General features: G+C 43.6%; 1 long non-coding RNA gene across 1 annotated transcript; it reads right to left on the bottom strand.

Annotated features, from left to right (window-relative positions):
• Positions 1 to 56: 56 nt before the first annotated feature.
• Positions 57 to 7629, bottom strand: LOC135243102 (uncharacterized). Its single transcript, XR_010326562.1, has 2 exons — positions 7335 to 7629; positions 57 to 1592 (listed from the first exon to the last, which is right to left on the bottom strand). It is a non-coding gene; the product is annotated as an uncharacterized LOC135243102 (long non-coding RNA).
• Between the last annotated feature and the right edge of the window lie 11628 nt (positions 7630 to 19257).

The following is a 19257-nucleotide window of genomic DNA, read 5'->3' as shown; positions in this document are numbered from 1 at the left end:
TAAACAATCTAAATTCCTCGTCAGATATTTTCTGATTCTGAAAGTACTATTCTATATACTCTCTGATTCTGCATCCTGTTACAGAACATACACTTCCGAAACGACATATGCATTTTTTTAGATGAAAGGTTTTAGATTTTAATCTGAAATGTTTAATCTAGATTCAAAAGCTGCCCTTTGTCCTAGTTTAACACTGTCAGCTAGTCTGGACCTGCAGCTTACACCCTTGTTTACAAGCATCCAAAATTTTGCCTAAAGATTCCATATTATTTGAAATGCAGAGTAAAGCCTAGTTTTCAGAGAAAATATATTTCCTATGTCAACAAACACTAAAAATTCAGTTAACTTGCCTTGTGTGGATATCTGTATAAAAAAAGAAATGTATATGAATATGTATTTTTACATTTACACACAACTGGTGGTAGCTGTCATATACTTTCCCACAGGAAGCCTGCTCACTTGTTTGACTGTATAAATATGCTGTTAGGGAACTGTAATAGGATTTTGATGGTTTTAAAGCACTTTTTTTTGTTTGCTCTTAATTCTCGTCCAGTACCTTCATTTCCACCTGGGCCAGTTCCCACGGAAACACTCTGAGAAGCACAGACAGCCAGCAGCTGGTCTCATCTTTTTCACAAAACAACAGGTTCAGCAATAAAAAAAGCCCTTCTGTCTGTGGGTGTCAGAGAAATGTTTCCAAAAGCCAAACAGTCCAAAAGTTGCTTACCGTTAAACATACCACATATGCACCCAAAACAGCTTACTTAACAGACTACCACTGTTCTTTCCAAAGTAGCTTTTTTTCCAAAGCACACAAGGAGATTTTATGCTATTGCAGGTCTCTTATCTTAATGTTCACGTCCCAACCCCATCTGTGTGCTAAATTACAATCTAAATAGCATCGAGATACAAAATAAAATGTGAGGCCAAAGCATTAAGCATGAGTTAGTGATGTCCAGTCCGTCTTCGTTTATCTAAAAAAAAAAAAAAAAATCTCCAAAGACAAGAACAACAGTTCTGTCCTGTTGTTCCGAATCCCTGTATATTCTCGTAATTCCGCTCCGGGTGGGTAGTATTCCAGGGGACAATTCCCTCGTTGCAAGTTCTTTGAAACAAAATGGCCACAGGAGCTCTGACTTCACTGTCCAGTGTCCCTCCACACACTTCAGATGTGGGAGACACTCTTGCGTGGCAGATGACCCAAGCTCTGCGCCGTCTATCTGGGCGACCTGCCCCACCTGCTACGGAGCTTCCTCCTCCTGATCTTTTGTTTTAGAACTTGGCAAACGCAGCCCCCCAAGATCCTGGGACTCCCAAAGCACACAGCGGATGCTATAAAATGTTAATTCTTTAAAAAGCAGTAAACTAAACTCAGTAATCCCTGCACTGTTTGTCCGCGTCCTGAACAAAAAAAAAAAAAAGGCTAGACAGGGATTGGTCAAGTCCTGGATTAGTCTGTAATCTCTCGTCTCTTCTCTCCCTCCTTCTCTCTCGTCCATCCGTCTCCTTCAATCCACTTAGTGCTCTGTGATCCAGGCTTGAACAGGTTGTCTGTCTTCATTCAGACCAAAGCCCTGCCATTGCTTCTGAGTCTACAGTGAGAGAGACAGAGAGGAAAGGAAAGAAAAGAAAAGAAAAAGAGAAATTAAGAGCACAGTTCCATTAGTTTAATGTCCTCAGGTTATTCACTGTAGCCCAGTATATTATTTGTGAATCCTCTGTACTACCGAAAACACAATGCTCACAAGACACCTGCTGCATGTAACAGTTCTGTATTCATGACAGAGCAAGAAGTGCTGTGCTTTAAGTCCATTGCAACAGGTAGTAAAGTGCACCAAAATGCCCATCACTCACTGTGGGCTTTGAATTTAATCCCTTTACTTTGCTGAAGTGGCCTGTACAATCTAGACCGGTACCACACTGTAACCAGGGACTTAAATACTATTATCTGAGAAAAAAGAAAATAATAAATAACATGCTGGCACTTCTCTACCTAAAAAAATGTAGCATCATGTCATTTTCAAAAGATTTTTTTAAAAAGATTTTCTATTTTTCGAGAGAACCCTCCCCGGCAGGAAGTCCGCGGTTAAACTACACGTGTAAACTGCGGGATCCTCCAACTGGAGCTCAGATTAGTGTCAAGCCCTGTCAGTGTGAGGGAGAGGCTACCAGACTGCAGGGAGAGGGGGCTAGACTCCCATCATTCTGGGCTTTACGGCAGGTTGCCTGTACTGCATTGCTGCTGGGCTTATAAATAATCAGCAGAGATTCAGTTAGGGAGCTTTGATGCCTTGTCGGTGCGAGATGCTGTTGGCCGACTGTGCCAGCAAGCATCAAAGCGAGGTGATGCTGCCCTGATTCCATCCGGACCCTAGTGATTATATGCTTCCCCTTGAAAAATCCTGCAGGGCTGCAGATTTTTGATGTATTCCTACAGGGCCTAGATAGGCTGCTGATTAAAAGGAAATCACAAAAACCAACAGAGACTGCAGCCTTCCAGGAATAGAGCTTCAGGCCCCTGGCTTAGGGTTTCTATGGGCAGGGTTATGTCTGCCTCATAACGCAAGAGTGACCCCTCTGGTCAGTCAGGGTACTGCAGCTCAGCTGGTGCACAGCATAGTGAACAATGAGCAGTGGCTGGAAGTGTGTACTTCGGAAGCCACTCACACTCGTTATAATCACAGTCATATACTTCATAGTGTGTACATGCGTGTGTGCGCACAGACACACGGCTCCACGTTTGCAGAACTCTATAAATATACCACCAGCACACACCCATAAACAATATGAGCATGACACAATGAAACCCTTGAGATATTTGGTTGTTGTGGGGTAGACTGCATCTGAAGTAAACCCATGAAACCACAAGGCTCAGAGATTGTAATAGAAACAGCGTGTGAACAGAATGCAAAACCAAAAAATGTGCAGACTATCTATTACAGTCATCAAATAAAGGATATGAACGTCTGATTAAAAACATGTTTCTTTCTTTCAGTCCCTTAAACCAGTGATTAAGCCCACTTTATAAGCAAAAATGTTTATTTCTTTTTTGCTCATTAACACAGAAAAGGTGTTGATCAATTAAACCTTTCCTGTTTCCTGCACACGCTGTGAAAGTAACCAGTACAGTGTTTACTCTGACTTTTGTGAATGTCAACGGAAAGCTTATAATATCCGACCAGCGGGTCAGGACCAACAGTTTAGGATCTGTTGCCATGGACTGTGACCCCATCCAGGGTTTGGTTCCAAAGCTTTAAAAGAACATCTGGAACCTCAGAACCACAAATTACAAAAGACGGGCACCGCTCCGCCGGTGCAGGTCAGCTACAGGCCTGGATTGCTGTGACATCACGTCTATTTCAGCGTGGCACCAGGCTGTGGGCCGAAACCAAAGATTCAAGAAAATTGCTTACAACTGCAAGCGCCGCATGCTAAAATTACATGGGCCTGCTTCTGAAACTTGGCTAAGCTTGCACTGCCATGTCCTTGTGTGAATTAGAGTGTGTGTTTGAGTGTCTGTGTGTGTGTGTTTGTGCAAATGCGTATTACAGTGCTCTTTTGTTGTACCACCAGATAAAAACATGGGGCTACAGTTGGTGATAAAAACGAAGGTGAAGGGAACAAACTTATGTGTGAATAATAATCAAAACTTTAGTTATACAACTACAATGCATTATATCTTAATCAAACATTTGTATCAGGCAATGGATTTGCCAATAAACATGTCTATGTGGCTTTACCGGTAGTCTGTTTTACAACAAAAATATACTTATCGGTAATTCATGAGCCAATGAGCAAATTGACATTTTTTAAAAAAACATGGTGCCCTACATTTCCAAAAATATGTGGACATCTGAACATCACATCCATATTTAATCGTTGAACATCTAATTGCAAAACCATGGGCATTAATATGGAGTTGGACCCCCCCGTTGCTGCTGTAACAGCCTCCACTCTCCTGGCAAGGCTTTTAGGTAGATTTTGAAACATGGCTGCAAGGATTCACTTCCATTCAGCCACAAGAGCATTAGTGAGGTCTGGGCACTGATGTTGGGCGATAAGGCCTGGCTTACAGTCGGCATTCCAATTCATCCCAAAGGTGTTTGATGGGGTAGAGGTTAGGACTCTGTGCAGGCCAATCAAGTTCTTCCCCACTAAACTCAGCAAACCATTTCTTTATGGACCTTGCTTTTTGCATGGGGGCACTGTCATGCTGAAACAGGAAAGGGCCTTCCCCAAACTGTTGTCAAAAAAAAAAAAAGTTGGAAGGGCACAATGCTCTAGAATGTCATTGTATGCAATAGCATTAAGGTTTCCCTTCACTGGAATGGCAGGGCCTAGCCCAAGCCATGAAAAACAGCCCCAGACCAAGGGGTGTCCAGATAGTTTTGGTCATATACTGTATATAGAATGCTTTGGGAAATTGTGTTTTTCTTGTGCTTTTCTGTTTTTACCTGCTGACAGCACAATAAGGTTTCAAATTTTGCATTTGTCTACATTGGATCTGTTCAGAGAGCTAGTGGGGGGCAGTATAACAGGGCAGAAACAAAATGGTTTCCTGTGAGAGGACATTTGTACATGAAGTGATGTACGTAATGAGGGACAGTATGGCACGGGAACACACTGTATTTTTCTTTATTAGTGCATGTAGGTGTATTATTGTTTGCTTGTGTGCATGTATGTGTATTCATATCTGAGTATGTGTATATGAATTTACTTACACCAGGCTGTGTGTGTGTGTCTGTGAATAAGATCAAATGTACTAGTATTTCTCTGCACAGTGAGTCTGACCTTCACTCAAAGTCCTGCCCTTTCTCTTTGCGGGGAAGCCCTCTTCATTTCTGGTCAACGCATTTTTCACTTCACTGCCATGAGGTCTTTTTAGCCTTCATTCCGTCCCCAGTTCTTCCTCTTACCAGCTGCTCTGCTCCACTAATCCTTAACTAAATTAACCGAACGGACAAACATGCGAGATAAGGCCTCGTTCTACACTCAGCCCTGCTGCCTCGGTTCGATGGCATTTTTTCACAACTGTTACACGTCAAGGGAAACATTGCAACACCGAGCCAGAAAAGCACTGAGGTTTTTCAGCATCAACTCCCCCCACGATCCTGCCCTCTCTTCTCTGTCCTTCTTTACCCCTCTTTTTCCTCTCTCAGCTCTCACGTTCTCTCTCTCTTTTCTGCTTTTTTTCTTCTGTCCCTTTTAAACTTTGCCTTTCTTCTTCTTCTTTACTCCATCCCTTTCTTGTAGGTTTTTTTTTTTTTTTTTTACCCCCGCGACCCTCCATTTATCACGCACATGTGTAGGGAAAAGGCCAGGTGTGTGCCCATGTCCTCAAAGCGCTGCGCATGGAGAAGAGGAAAGCCTGACACTCGGACATTGTTTCTGGGGCTGGCTGACTGCGAATTGGAGCAAGCAACAGAATGCGCGAAAAAATACAAAAACACCTTTGTGTGACAAACGTGGGCGACGACCAGACCTGGGTCTGAAGTCATGAGGGGCGAACAAACAGGAGCTCAAAAGCTGAGTCAGTCATCAGTCACTGTACAAAGGTTTCAGGGAACACGAACGCACTGATCTGGACTTCACACCACAGCTTCAAACGCACTCTTTCCTTCCATCTTATGTGTTCTTTCTTTTCACTTTCTTTTCCTTCATTTTTCTAGTATCTTATTTCTGCATTAACAGATTCCCTTCTACTGGCCTTTCTCAATGTTTTAATTCTGAATTTCTGTAATTAATAAATGCACTATGTACATAAACATTACTATATTTATAATAATGCATATAATTACAATGTTATTACACACAGTTTCCTGTGGCCAGTACTGAACTTATTTGGCTTAGCCTGCATAGACATATTCGTAATGGGGGGGGGGGGGGTGGCCTACATACTGTCTTCTAATTGAACAAACACATGAATAATAATGACACGAATAGTTTAAGACAAATAAATGTGTAATGTGTGGGTAATGGATGTTGTACTTCCATCACACTTCAGTTGAAGAATGCTGCCCTGTTTTATCTAACCCATCAGGTAAAGTGTGACAATGCTACAAATATGTTATGTTATACTGCCATTGCACAACACCCAAAAGCATGTCCCAACTTTACCTGAACTCACGTTCATAATGTAATATATTATAAATGATAATATTGTATAATATAGACTAAGTTGTTTGACTTCATGTCTGACTTGATGCCGCATAATTACTGCTTTCCTACCGTCCATCTAATTAAGATGTCGCCTACGGGAACAAACCGTGCTCAGCAGTTTCCATACAACGTCAAATGAATTTAAAATTTAAAAAAAAAAAACCTAAAGTAAGCACCAAAAAGCGTGAACGTTATGCTTAGTGAAGTAGTCTACTCACTAGGGATGCTGGGGTTTTAAGAATGTGAGAAATCAGAGCGGAGGTGGAGGAAAAATATCGTGGCACAAACCAATTTAAATAGGCTGCAGTCCCGCGGAGATTATATTTCCACTTAACTGCCCAGAGGCCAGCCACGCGCGTACACGCACTCACAAGCGCACAGTTGCAGACTCACATGCTGTTTCACGTTAATTTGTCAATCACGACGACTGACTCGTAAAAAGGGCAAAACTTCAACATTATCCATATTACTAAGAATAAGCAACTTTTCTTCCAGTTTCAAAAAAAGAAAAAAAACTTTGCAAATCTACATACGCAGGTTAGCTTACAGTCACTATTTAATCAGTCCAATCACCGTACACTTTTTCAAAGGAATTATTCGTAGTGAGTCATTGGGTTGAGGGACTTAGACTGTGGCTCCTTGGAAATTAAAAGCAGAGGTCATTTAAGCACGGGGCTCCCAGTTCCAAACTTTTCGTCCTGAGCTACCAGTAACGTTATATCGCCCTGTGACAATCCCAGCGTGGCAGCCAGGCTATCATGCACATTGATCACATTTTTAATACATATACAAATACTAATTAAAATGTAAATATTAAATAAGTATACATAAACAAATAAGGTCGAATCTTTGACTTAACCCTTACTGTAGCTATTATATCTTTATATATGCACGCGATGTTATGTTCCATTCCATTCATAACCAGCACTCACAACTTTCCTACACACGATGCAAGGATAGTTAACACTGACATGAATGCATGTTATATCTGTATCTCCCTGTCCCAACCTATTTTGCAAAAAAGCATTTCTCTTGTTCATACACTAAATTGAGATTTGCTTGCTCACTTTAATGGAAATTCCCAAAACAAACTCATTAGTGATGGAAACATTTAAAGATTTTTAAAATCAGCATCGATTAATAATAATTTAGCGCTACAGTCCCAATAAGCTTACCTTCGGTATGGCGGACTGTACTGAACAAATCCGTATTTTCTTGCGTGAATTTCTCGCACTGTCGAAAATCTGGTCCTCTTCAGTCTTTCTATTGTATCCGCTTAAATTTAATATTGGGACAACTCATCCCCAGCGGGACCCCTTGATACTGAGTGACCGCTACTGCATGGAAATAGAACAGAGTAATGCGAGGAGGAGATGAGGGGATGGGCGGTTTCAAGTTTTGTGAAAGACTAAAAAGCTATCCAATCAGCATCAGGCAATATACTTTCACACACCACTGGGGAATGACAGAGGTTGGGACAGGACTGGGAAGATTTCAAATTCGTTCAAGGGTTTTATTTTGTCAATCCAACTGTGTATGCGCCAAACGTAAAACATAACTAAGGTAGGTAGGCTAATATCTTTCAAAATATGTATCAGTGCGCGCGCCATTCCACATTTCTGTTATTAGAGGGACGTAATATTGCCAACCACTCGTTGTAAATCAATCCTAACGAATGGCTTGAAAAGCAGTGTGTTTAGGAGTGTTACTGAGACTGATTTTCACACGCGCGCACACACTTTTTATTGATTCTGTAAAAGGTTTGAGAAGGTTTGAGAAGTACAAACATATACGTCGCATATAGGCTATTGATAACGCTGTCCATCCTGTGACACAAACATACCGCGCAGAGCCAACTTTAATTAAAAACTATTAGGAAAGGGGAAAAAAACCCGATTATTTTCAGAAGTGCATATTCATTACTACACACATAATGATCCTGACAATGAAAATAAATATTCTGAATTCATAATTTTCTTATGGTTGCTAAATATCAGTTCAAGGTGAGAATGCAGCAATTGGTTGCAAACCAATTTCATATTGTGGTCACATATTTTTTATAAGTGTATTACACTGAAATGTTATTGGTTGACTGATTGTTTGATGGAATAATGGATGGATTAACTGGTCAGTTGTCCCTCCCTGTTCTGTGTCCTCATCACTATATTAAACAATTTGATTGGCTCAGCTGGATCTGTGCACCTGAAACACGGTAACATACTTGAGAAAAAAAGACCTATTAGCGAGACTATGCTTCCGTAAAACTGTATGTATTTACATTGGGGTGAAGGGCCAACGAGCTTGACAATGGCACACAGCGCAGGCAGTGCGGGAGGTGAGGGGCAGGGGTGGGTATCCATACTGGACATTCCAACAGGATATGACCTCGACAGGAAATGCAGGAGTGTCCACCATACACGAATGTGCCAGTAAGTGGTCAGCTCTCTGAAGTGGTGAGCTTTATGGCCAGTGCTGTAAGGATGTTGGCATCCTGCAGGCCCAGGTAATGTGCACTTAGGCTGGCCCTTACTTCCACAGCAGAGACAATCTTATCAGTCTTATCAGTGATTGGCATTCCACAGAGAACTGGCAAGGTATGAGTTGTGTTTAATAGTCAGAAACAGGCCACCTCCGGACCACCTTTGTTGGATGGGAATGACACATATTTAGTGCTGTAAGCTTCTCATGCACACTGACTGTCCAAGACACTTCACTACATCTCCCAGCTACATGTGTGCACTGCACTACATTACCCAGGTCCACATGGGTAGACGCTGAAATCAATATTCTTTCACTTGTCCAGAAAAAAAAAGAAGGGTGCAATGGCACTGTTCACTCAGATCCAAAAACAAAGCCTGCCATAAACCTGGTCTAACATGTGATCCAGCCCAGAGATAAGATCCAGTCCAGAGAGTTTGTCAGGTTAGTTGCCCTGTGTTCCCTCATCTTCTCTCAATGCCATCTGCCTATCCACCACTCTTTTCTTCCCTCTTTCAGTCTCTCTATCTTCCTCTCATTCTCTCGCTCTAAGCTGTTGGCTCTCCTTCTTCCCATTGAAACAATCCTTGGCAGTTTTGAGTGGTCAAAACCCCACCTTAAGGACTTTGGACTGCAGATATGAGTAACCATAGGGAGGCCAGGGGTCCCTTTCTTTTTCCCTCTCCCTCCTTCTGTTTCTTTATCGAGAGCGTGACGGCTGAAATTCTACCGCTGTCACCCAGAGCTGCGAGGACCGCCATGTTTACAGAGTTTGAGATGTTTGAGCTGTCTGACCCTGTTAGCTGACCCCCTCTCGCCCATCCTGTCAGGAGGAATCTTTGGGTCACACTCAGCCCTGTGTGAGGGGAAACAGACTCTTTTTTTTTGCAGAGTGGATGGTCGCCAATTCGTTGTCAACTATTAAAGCATTTCAGAAAATCTTTTCACGTCAATTTTCTTTAGCTATTTTTTTTTTTTTTTCTCCAGCTTCTGCCAACCCCTTTCCCCAAATATGTGTGAGGGGAACCGCAGGCCTTCTCTCAACGCTGTACCCAACATCCCGACCCTTTCTGGGGCGGAATTCAGCGGCGCTGTGGGGGTGAATTTCCTGTGTGTTCCGAGGCTGAAAGACGACCCAGTTTCGCACCAAACGCCAAGAAAGCAAACAAGCGCGCCTTCGTCTTTGAGAAGGTCCATCTCGCAGTGCTTTTCCCAAGCTTATAAACACGCCGTAAGTGCTTTTTTGAAACATTTCTTTGTGCACTAATTTGCAATGAAGTGTTTGATAGTTTCCATGCGCTGGCCCTTCGTTTCCCATTTCTGGCCGCGGTGAATCACTGCGTGTTCTGTTTTCTATCTCCGCTGAGCTTCCAGGGACTTGTTCATACACTGACTAGATCTGTCTCCTGTCGTTTACTCTTTGACAGCAGTAGTGTCCAATTAACGTGACATTAAATACTTTGCTGCAACAAAAACCAGCAAAGAAAATGACCACTTGTCTTTGGCTGATGGATCATGGACCATATAAAACCAAGTCACTTATATAGCCAATTGAATAGATTTTTTGAGAAAATTAGATTTTTTTTTTTTGGATTGTAGGTAGGGGCAGAAGGGCTGTGACTGGAGCTTGCCTGTGTTTTGTTTAATTGTCATTGGTCATAGTGGCTGAGCAAAAATGGCCATTTGCCTTTGTTGGACTGCTTTTTGTGCCCTTGCACATCTGCTAGATGGTGTTGTGTCTCTGTAAAACGTTTCAGGGGATTTTTCTGCAATTAAGGTGCTGACACTGGATTTTCTAGAGCCAAGACTACCAGACTCAACAGATCAACTGCTGTCTGTTTCCCCCTTTTTGTAGACTCTTACCTCACCCAGTAAATGTTCAGATAGTCATAATTCATTAGTGCTGTTAAAGAATAAAAAGCCTCCATATTCTTTGCATGATTTGCTGGAGGTGATCAGACCCAATCAGCAGGTTTATATACAAACTTTCAAAATGGTGTTGCCATGGCAACCAGCCAAACTTTACCAACAACGTGTCGAAGGCAGATCAACTCCATGAGTGGTGAATCCAAAGATTAAATTTCATAAAACAATGCTGGCAATTTTGTGATCATAATCATGAATCTTGTGATCATAATCATGAATACTCACATATGTTCAATATATTGAGTTGATTGTTGGCTTAGCTTGGCATTCTCAGTACAAGAGTATTACATGGCCGCTGCATGTGACCATGCTGCTCGAAGGTTCCGCATGCAAGCTCAGAATTTCTGCATTCAGCCATGCAGCTCGGAAGTTCCAAATGCAGCTCGGAGGTTCCGCGTGCAGCTCTGACTTTCTGCACACGGCCGTGTGGCTTGGAGGTGCTTGAGCTCTGTTGATGGTTATGCTGGCGTGTAATCTCTTATAGCACGGCGAAGCGCCTTGTTTTCAGACTTTGTTTAGGCTGCCATTGCATTACAAAGAGATAGAGATCAGAGTTTAGCGGTGTGCACCTAATGAGTACGTAATTGCAGAAACAGGCCCGTGGAGAGGGCCCAGGAGGGAGGTCTGCTGGGAGCAGTTAAGTAGCTGGTCTGTTGTTATTTTTGTCATGTCTTATCCTCTTGTATGTTTTACAATTTTTTTCAAGCCTGTGTGTGTGTGTTGTGGTGTGTGCTTGTGTGTATGTGATGTACTATAACTTGTTTTGTGTTTCGCAGTGACTCGTTGACGCTGGTGTCATGGTGTTTTGGTCTTCTTTGTATCTGCTCATTATCAGTCTTCTCTTAAGTGTGTGTGTGTGTGTGTCTGTGTATGTGTGTGTGTGTGTTTGTGTGTGTGAGCATTGGGGACAGGGGGATCATTGGTGGCAAATCAGTTATGTGGGGGTCAACACATCCAAAACCCTTAAGTCCAAATCTTTCCTAGGAACACAAGGCGGTTTAATTATAATGGTCACTGGTGAGGAGACGATCTGGAGAGTTCAGAAGCTGAGAGGTTGTTCACTCTGGGAGCCTGGGAGCAATTATCGCTGCTTATTTGTTTTGGATCCTCGACCAGACGCACATTTCCATGGCCATCGCTGCGTAATCATACGCTCACGTATTTCTATGACGATGGTGCCCAACCCTGTTCCTGGAGATCTGCCGTCCTGTAGGCTTCTCACTCCAACCCTGACAAGGCCCATCACATTCAACAGCTGGAGATCTCGTTGAGCTGCTAATTGGTTGAATCAGGTGTGCCCTATTGGGTACATAGGGCTGAAAACTGAAACGAATACCTGCAGGACGGTGGCTCTCCATGGACAGAGTTGGGAACCGCTGGTCTATAATGTGCGCTTTACCACTGAATCATGTGATCGCTTAATCAGAGCAGATTGGCACGTTACTGCTGGTCTGCTTCGGCATCGGCAGACAGACCTGCAACAGCTGCGGAACCCTTTTTGGGTCCACGTTTATCGGTTTGTTTGTGTCTGAAAAACTATGATAGATTTCTATGTTTGTATTTGTACTTTCATTCACATCCTTGTATGCAGAATGTTTAAATCCTACTTTAAACTGTGGGTATACGATATATTATGGAATCGAGATTCAAATTAAGTGTTCAAATATGTGTGTGTGTGTGCTTGTCTGTGTGTGTGTGTGTGTGTGCATCCAGAGAAAGCTAAGGAGCTACATCAGGAACAGAGGAATGTGGCAGTCCAGACCGAAGGGGAAGAGGGAGACGACAGGAACTCGGAGGGGGGGGGGGGGCTACCTTTTGAGGAAGGCTAGGAATGCTCCTTACAGACCTCTTATAAAACATGCAGAGATGCGGCAAGAGGCAAGGAAATGGCAAGAAAGACAAGAAAGAAACACGAGAGCTGCAGAGAAAGAGAGAGGAAGAAAGAGGGGGAGAGGAGTAAAAGGAGAAGCAGAAGAAAGGAGAGAGAGGGAGAGGAAAAGGAGGTGAACGGGAGAGAGGGTGTGTGAGGAGTAAGAGTAGGGAAGAAAAGGTGGGGGTGGGGGTGGGGGCTAGTAAAACAGGATGAGAGTTTCCCAGACAGAAAAAGGATTTCTTTCCAGGAAATGGCTTTCACACAGTTTCTGCCCGCTGCCAGAGAGATTTAACCCCTTTCATACACCCTCGCCCCACCGTCGGTCGCAAGGTCACACAAAACTCACTACCGAAAATATGTCTTTACCTTTAAATGCCATTCCAAATGTTATTCCCTTAAAGGCTCAGGTGAGAGGGAAATTTTTCCATGGACCGAAACCATTCCTAACATCTGTTATTTTCAAGAACATGTTTGTCACCTTGCCAGTATTTAGCAAAACATGCCAAATTCAGACTCAGAATGATCAGATAAATGTGTCCTCCTCGGAAATTTAGTGGTTTGTTTGCACTTCTGTAGGGCTGTACTGTGTGTGCTTCTTTTACATTAGACAGGCCTGAAAACAGGCCTTTTGTTTCAGAAATTTCAATGTTTCTATTTTTTTTAATCAACCCCTCACTCTCACTTGTTTTGCAGGTCTTGGGGCCCTGTTTTCCGTGTCTAAAAAAAACTGGTTATTAGTTTCTTTGCCTGAAAGTGTCTTAAAAAGAAATAAACTGTAAGCGGTACATTGTAAGTCTGGTGAGGGACGTCCTTGGCACCTCGCGGTCATCCTCATGACGGATTCTGGACAGCTAAGCAATGTGGTGGTAGTCATCTTGGTAGTTAACGCACACAGCTCTGGTTCAGCCTCTGGCTGCCTACCTGGGATGCAGCTCCACAAAAGTGCAAACAAACTTCGTGGTTTCTTCATCTGAAATCAAAAAGGGCTGAACATACCTGAACAGTTTTAACCCCCAAAGAAGCAAACCGAACCTCAAAACCAGGTGGTTATAGGTAACCACAATGTGAGTGTTGGGACAACTGCATTGACCAGCAATTTTTTGGGCTGAATTCTGTGAAAATGAGGGTGGCATAACAGTGTTGGCATGGCTGCTTCCACAGCACACCAGTTGAACCTCCTGCAGCCCCTGGCTGACTTTAACCAATGACTGCTATCATGTAGTTCTTGGCCCATAGTGCAGTGCTAGGTTACACGTCTTACATCACCAGTCCTTCCCTTTCTCCCCTACCTAGCTGTGCAACACTTATTAGCTTCCTGTAAGGAACAGTGCCTCTTCAGAGTGCTTGGTTCCCCTTTAGAGATTCTGGCTGGGTAAGTGTAAGTGTGGGTGTGTCAGGGAATGGTGGTGGTGGTGGTAATATGGTAGGGGCGAGTGGTGGGGTGGGTAGCAGTTTTGGGGGGCAGTGACATATCGTTTTGTGTTTGTTTGGACTGCGCCCCTATTTCCGTGAATTCTGACCCATCAGGAAGCCCGGCTCGGCCTGGAGACAATGGGCCATTGTGAAGTGGGTCCCGGACTCGCGTGAGGTTGAAACAGGAAGGCCCGCGTTACGACTGGCGTCTTGCGCGGTGACGCTGGGCAGTGCAGTAATTTACCTCTTCGTTTTATGGGCCGGGCTAAATATAGCCCTGGCCTCTCCCAGGTCAGATGATTCACTCAGCATGACTTGACTGATGGGACTTCTCCTTCTTTTGTGCTGTTTAAAAAAAAAAATCCTTTCATCTTTTTTTTTATGGTGACCCCCTCAGCTTCTGTTTAGGATAGTTCTACTCCTTGGTGTCCTTTCAAAAGGCGCTCAGTCGAAAACCAGTGATAATGTTTACACATACATACCCGCCATTCTGTAGTTTCCACACAAATGTAGACATACAGATACACATGCACACTCACACACACTCACCTACATGTAGAGTATATTACAAAAAACACTTCATAACATACATGTAAAGGTTCCCCCTCTTTATCTCTCGTACATTTTTCTACCACTCTCTCCTCAAATATCTCTTTTTCCTCCACACACACTCATATACACACACACACGCACACGTACACACACACACACACACACAACAGCAGCAGCCCCACATACTGTGTGGCTGGACACGGTGGGGGTTATGCAGAGGAGTGACACAGCCGTGTGTTGGTTTAATTTAACCCAGTTTCAGAGGGATCTCTCAGGTCCTGGGAAAGTGAGGCGTGGGGTATGTGTGTATGTGTGTGTGTGTGTGTTTGGAATTGTGAAAAATGTCTGTGTGTGACCTTTGACCTGGAGGCCCGGCCCTGTGCGTCTGTTTCATGCCTGGCTTCCCTCACAAACACACACACGCTCTGGCACATTCCTGCTCACACACATGCACGCGCGCACACACACTCATTCCTGCGTTCTGTTGTGTAACATTGATTAGCTTCCTCTGTCCCACCCTATGTTTCTCCGGTCTCTTTTTGTCACTGAAACCTGCTGATGGGATTGTACCATTGTACACACCAAACTGCATCCCTTTGTAATCTATTGTGGGGCGGGTAGTACTGTACATGCCAAACTATGTCCCTTGGTAATTTTTTGTGGGGACTGTTGTCTTGTACAAACCAGACTGTATCCCATTAAAAGCCTTATAGGTGGAGTTTTGGGGTGGGGTGGGGTTATTGAATACCCTAATTGTTACTCTTTATTTAAACATTTCCAGGAAGATTCTGGTATCATATTTCTTGTTTGCATCTGGGCCCCATCACCTCTGGCCTAAATCAAACAGTAAGGAGGCAATTCTGCATGAATTCTGACCCCTTTTGGGATGACCCTGTCTTATTTACTTGAAAGTTGGAATGATAAGATAATTGGCAATTCATATTTTGAGTTTTGAGTTTTTTTTTGAGACATGATTAATTAATGGCTTCATCTGTGACCTTTTTGTGTGTGTGTGTGTGTGTTTGCGGGTCCAACAAATACTGTAAAAATTTTAACTGGTAAAATTTGAACACACTCCAGCTTATTCCAGAGAATGTGCAACAAATTGTTTTTAATCTAAATGTATAATCATGTAAAAGAATAATTTTATTCTGAACATTGGTGAACATAAATACAGTATTTATTTTAGGATTTTCAGGAATTTTACTGGTGTCTAAAGTATTGATGTGTCTGACCCAGGTCTGATGTGTGTGCATATTGGTATGTATGTCTGGATCTTTCAATGCTCACACTGGAACAACAAACAAGGACACAACAATTGCAGTGATATGGCTTTTCTGCTTGTGTTTCCCAGCTAAATTAAAAGGTCCCAGGAGTGAAAGATCCCACAAAAATGACATCAAAAAGAAAGTTTTTTGGAAGTGGTCAGAAAATTACATTACATTACATTACAGGCATTTGGCAGACGCTCTTATCCAGAGCGACGTACAACAAAGTGTAAAATGTAAAATGTACTTTTTGATTAATGTCAGATTGTATTCGATTTGTTTACATGTGGCGGTCTATATATTACAATAAACGTTTGGTAAAGAATCTTGAAAACAGCTATGCATGTGCATGCATGTGTGTGTATATGTCTGTGTGTACAATGTCTGTCTGTGTTCGGTCATGCATGTGTGTTTGTGTCTATATGTTTCTGTGCATGTGTGTTATGGCTGAGTATACTGTATGTGGTACCATGTGTTCATGTGGTAGCTTCCACATTTAAATAGAATTTTACACTCTGTAATTCTGCTTTCCTAGCTGGAGTCACATACTGTAGTTACATTGGAAAGTGAGGGAGAGAGAGAGGTATGTGAAAGAAAGAAAAGGAGTGAAAGAGAGAAGAAGAGCAAGCAGCGTGGGAGAGGGGTAGGTGGCGGGTGGTTTATAGGGTGGGTAGAGGGTGCCGGAAGGAGATTAAGACATAGCCTTCTATGCTGGATTTGAACCCGCAACCCCACAGTCAACAGCCCTAGAGCCGTTAGCAGTGGCCCACTGATTTATTGGGTTTAGCTCTGTGTTTAATTGCGCTGTGCCCTGCCTTCAGAAGCTGGCAGAGTCTTTATGGTGTGAGTGACCAGTAACAGTACAGAGACTCTGATGCTCCATCTGCAATGGTCTGGCTTCGCACTTCCAACACAGTGAACCGCCAGGGAGTTCAGAATCCCTTATTGTACTCCAGTATGGCGTTGTGTGTGTAAATTGAGTTCAGAATTCCTTGCACTGCAATAATATTGTGTGTGTAAATGTGTTGTTCATTACAGTGCAGAGAAACCAAGGGCATTGGATCTGGGAATGTCCTTGTAGAGAAAGTGAAGGGTGAAAGAATCTGTTTCATGTTTTTCAGTCTTTCCAAAGACACACACACATGCACACACATGCCTGCACACAGTGTGTCTGCATATGAGCGTGTTTATGTGACTGTGCTTGCATGTGTGTTTGTGTACGTGTGCATGCGTCTGGATGAGTTTGTGTGTGTGTGTGTGTGTGTGCTTGTGTGTGTGTGAGAGAGAGAGAGGGAGAGAGAGAGAGAGCATGCGCGCACGCACGCTGGACCGTTGCTATGCCTGCACTGGCTACATGGCCCTATAAACTGTATGGTGTGCTGGTCCTCCACCCACAGATCCATACACCCCGCTGTGTTCTGCTCGGGGATAACAGAGAGATGCTAATTTACATGTAACATGTTCAGTAACAAGTTCAGTCTTAAAGCAACTCTTACAGAGTACAGTCTACAAAACACTCAGGTAGAGATCTCAAAAGGGTGCTTGTGGTGGGCTTGTGTATGTGTGGCTCAGTGTGTCCACTGACATGCAGGCAGTTGACTGAGAGAGCTGCAGCTTCTTGTCAAGCAGGAAATGTGCGCAATGGCACTAACTTCACTGATCTCCGCCCTGTGGGTGTACAAGGTGGCACTGGCTCCGCCCCCTGTGAGACCCCGCCCATTAAACGCATGATTAAACTTCCATTATTTCTGCCTAAGGGCAGGAACTCAGTATCTGATTCAAAGCTATGTCTCCAATCCTCAGCACCCCCAACGCACACTAACGCAGACCCACCCACGCGTGCACACACACACCCCGCGACACACGCACACACACACAAATGCACTCAAATAAATACCCAAGCACACTCATAGACGTGTGCACAAACACACTGACCATGAGAAAATTCTTGAACTCTTGACCCAGGAACAGGACCATGTTTAAATCTAAACTTCTGAAGGATCCCGCACAACAGCAATGCTGTGGAACAAAACGCTCAGGGGGACAAAATAGAAGAAAAAGAGTAGAATAAATCTTGGTGAAAATGAAGTACATTACTGTTAGCACTTAGAGGTCCTCAAAGGTCCAATTAGATTTTACTCCGTTGTAACTCACATCAGAAAGGCTGCCTTCCTGACTGCTTTTTTAACCTCTGTCCCTTTCACGGAGTGAGCACGTACTGAGGTGAACACTGTGATGTCACAATCAGGAGTAGGCAGAGGAAGTGGTGAAGCAGAACACACACCAGCTCCGGCTCCCTCAGTGTCCACCCACACACAGTAAAACAGAACAGGACAAACAAACCCTAAAACTAACCCTGAACCCCTCTTTCTTTCTTCTACTGCATTCTTCCACTGTGGGATCCCACCTATATAAAACACTCCACTGCTTCCCCCTCCAAACTCTACTCAGGTCTAGGGTGCAATGGATAACTGTGTTAAAGATTATAATATTATAGTACAGTATATATGTATTATTGAAAAGCTCACAAACAAACAAAAATTTTAATCAACTTGCATTAAACCCCAAATGAAAATAAGTACGAATTTGACAGAGAAAGTCACGGCATACAATTAAAATGTAACTAGCTTGCTATCAACCCCCCCCCCCCCCCCCCCCGATTCCACCCCTCCCATCAAACACCCAGACTCCCCCCTTACTGTTTCCCAAAAATAAAAAGGCAGATTCTTCGGCAGCACAAAGGGCCGATTCTGCTGCCCTTTGTGCCAGCGCGTCCGGGACGGGGCCGCCGGTCAGCTGGTGAAAGGCGGGCGTTGTTGTGATGAACGGAACGGCACATTCCAGCTCGGCTTCGCCGCGTTGTGAGGCTCTCTGTGCCCTCTCTGTCTGCGATACGCTGTACGTCACCTAAATAAGGACCAGCGCCCTGCCTCCCCCAGCCCCGCGCGGTGGTCCACAAACAGGATTAGCCAGAGAGGGAGGTGGAGAGCAAAACAGATCCTAACTAAGCCTTATTTCCTATGCCATTTCCTTCTACAAATAATTAAGACTGTTTGTTCCTCTTTCAGGAACAAGCATAATCCAGATTTTTCCTTGAAGAAATCCTACTGTCTATTTCGAATGTTTTCCATAGGTATCTAGTTACTCGACTGGAACAACATTTTGCAAACACTGTGTGAACGATTTTTATTTTGGAACATGAAAGTCTTTGTTTTGTCAAACAAACCCAAATATTTTGTGAGAAGATAAATGGCAGATTGAGCGCTTAGAAAAACAGACGAATGAACAGCGCAGATAGAGGTAGAGATACAACCGAATGGGCATATTTTCCTCAAAGCGTGTCACTGGGGGCTTGCTGCTGAATTACAGGCCCAGTTTTAGGATTTCAGTGGTTTTGTTTATGAAGGGGAGGCCCCGGGCCTGTGACTGAACTACGACTATTTCCTGTCAGCTGGCCTAAAAAGAGACGCATTCCTCACTCGGGCACTGCACACTTCCTGTCTCACCCGCCATAACTCCTAGTCTCACTCTCCTCTGTCGCCGCCTAGGAGCAGTGCACCCAGCAATCCGTGCTCAGAGAAACTCTGG

The sequence above is a fragment of the Anguilla rostrata genome, chromosome 17, assembly GCF_018555375.3.
Source record: "Anguilla rostrata isolate EN2019 chromosome 17, ASM1855537v3, whole genome shotgun sequence".
NCBI classification, from domain to species: domain Eukaryota; kingdom Metazoa; phylum Chordata; class Actinopteri; order Anguilliformes; family Anguillidae; genus Anguilla; species Anguilla rostrata.
This window is presented reverse-complemented; position numbering and strand designations above follow the sequence as displayed.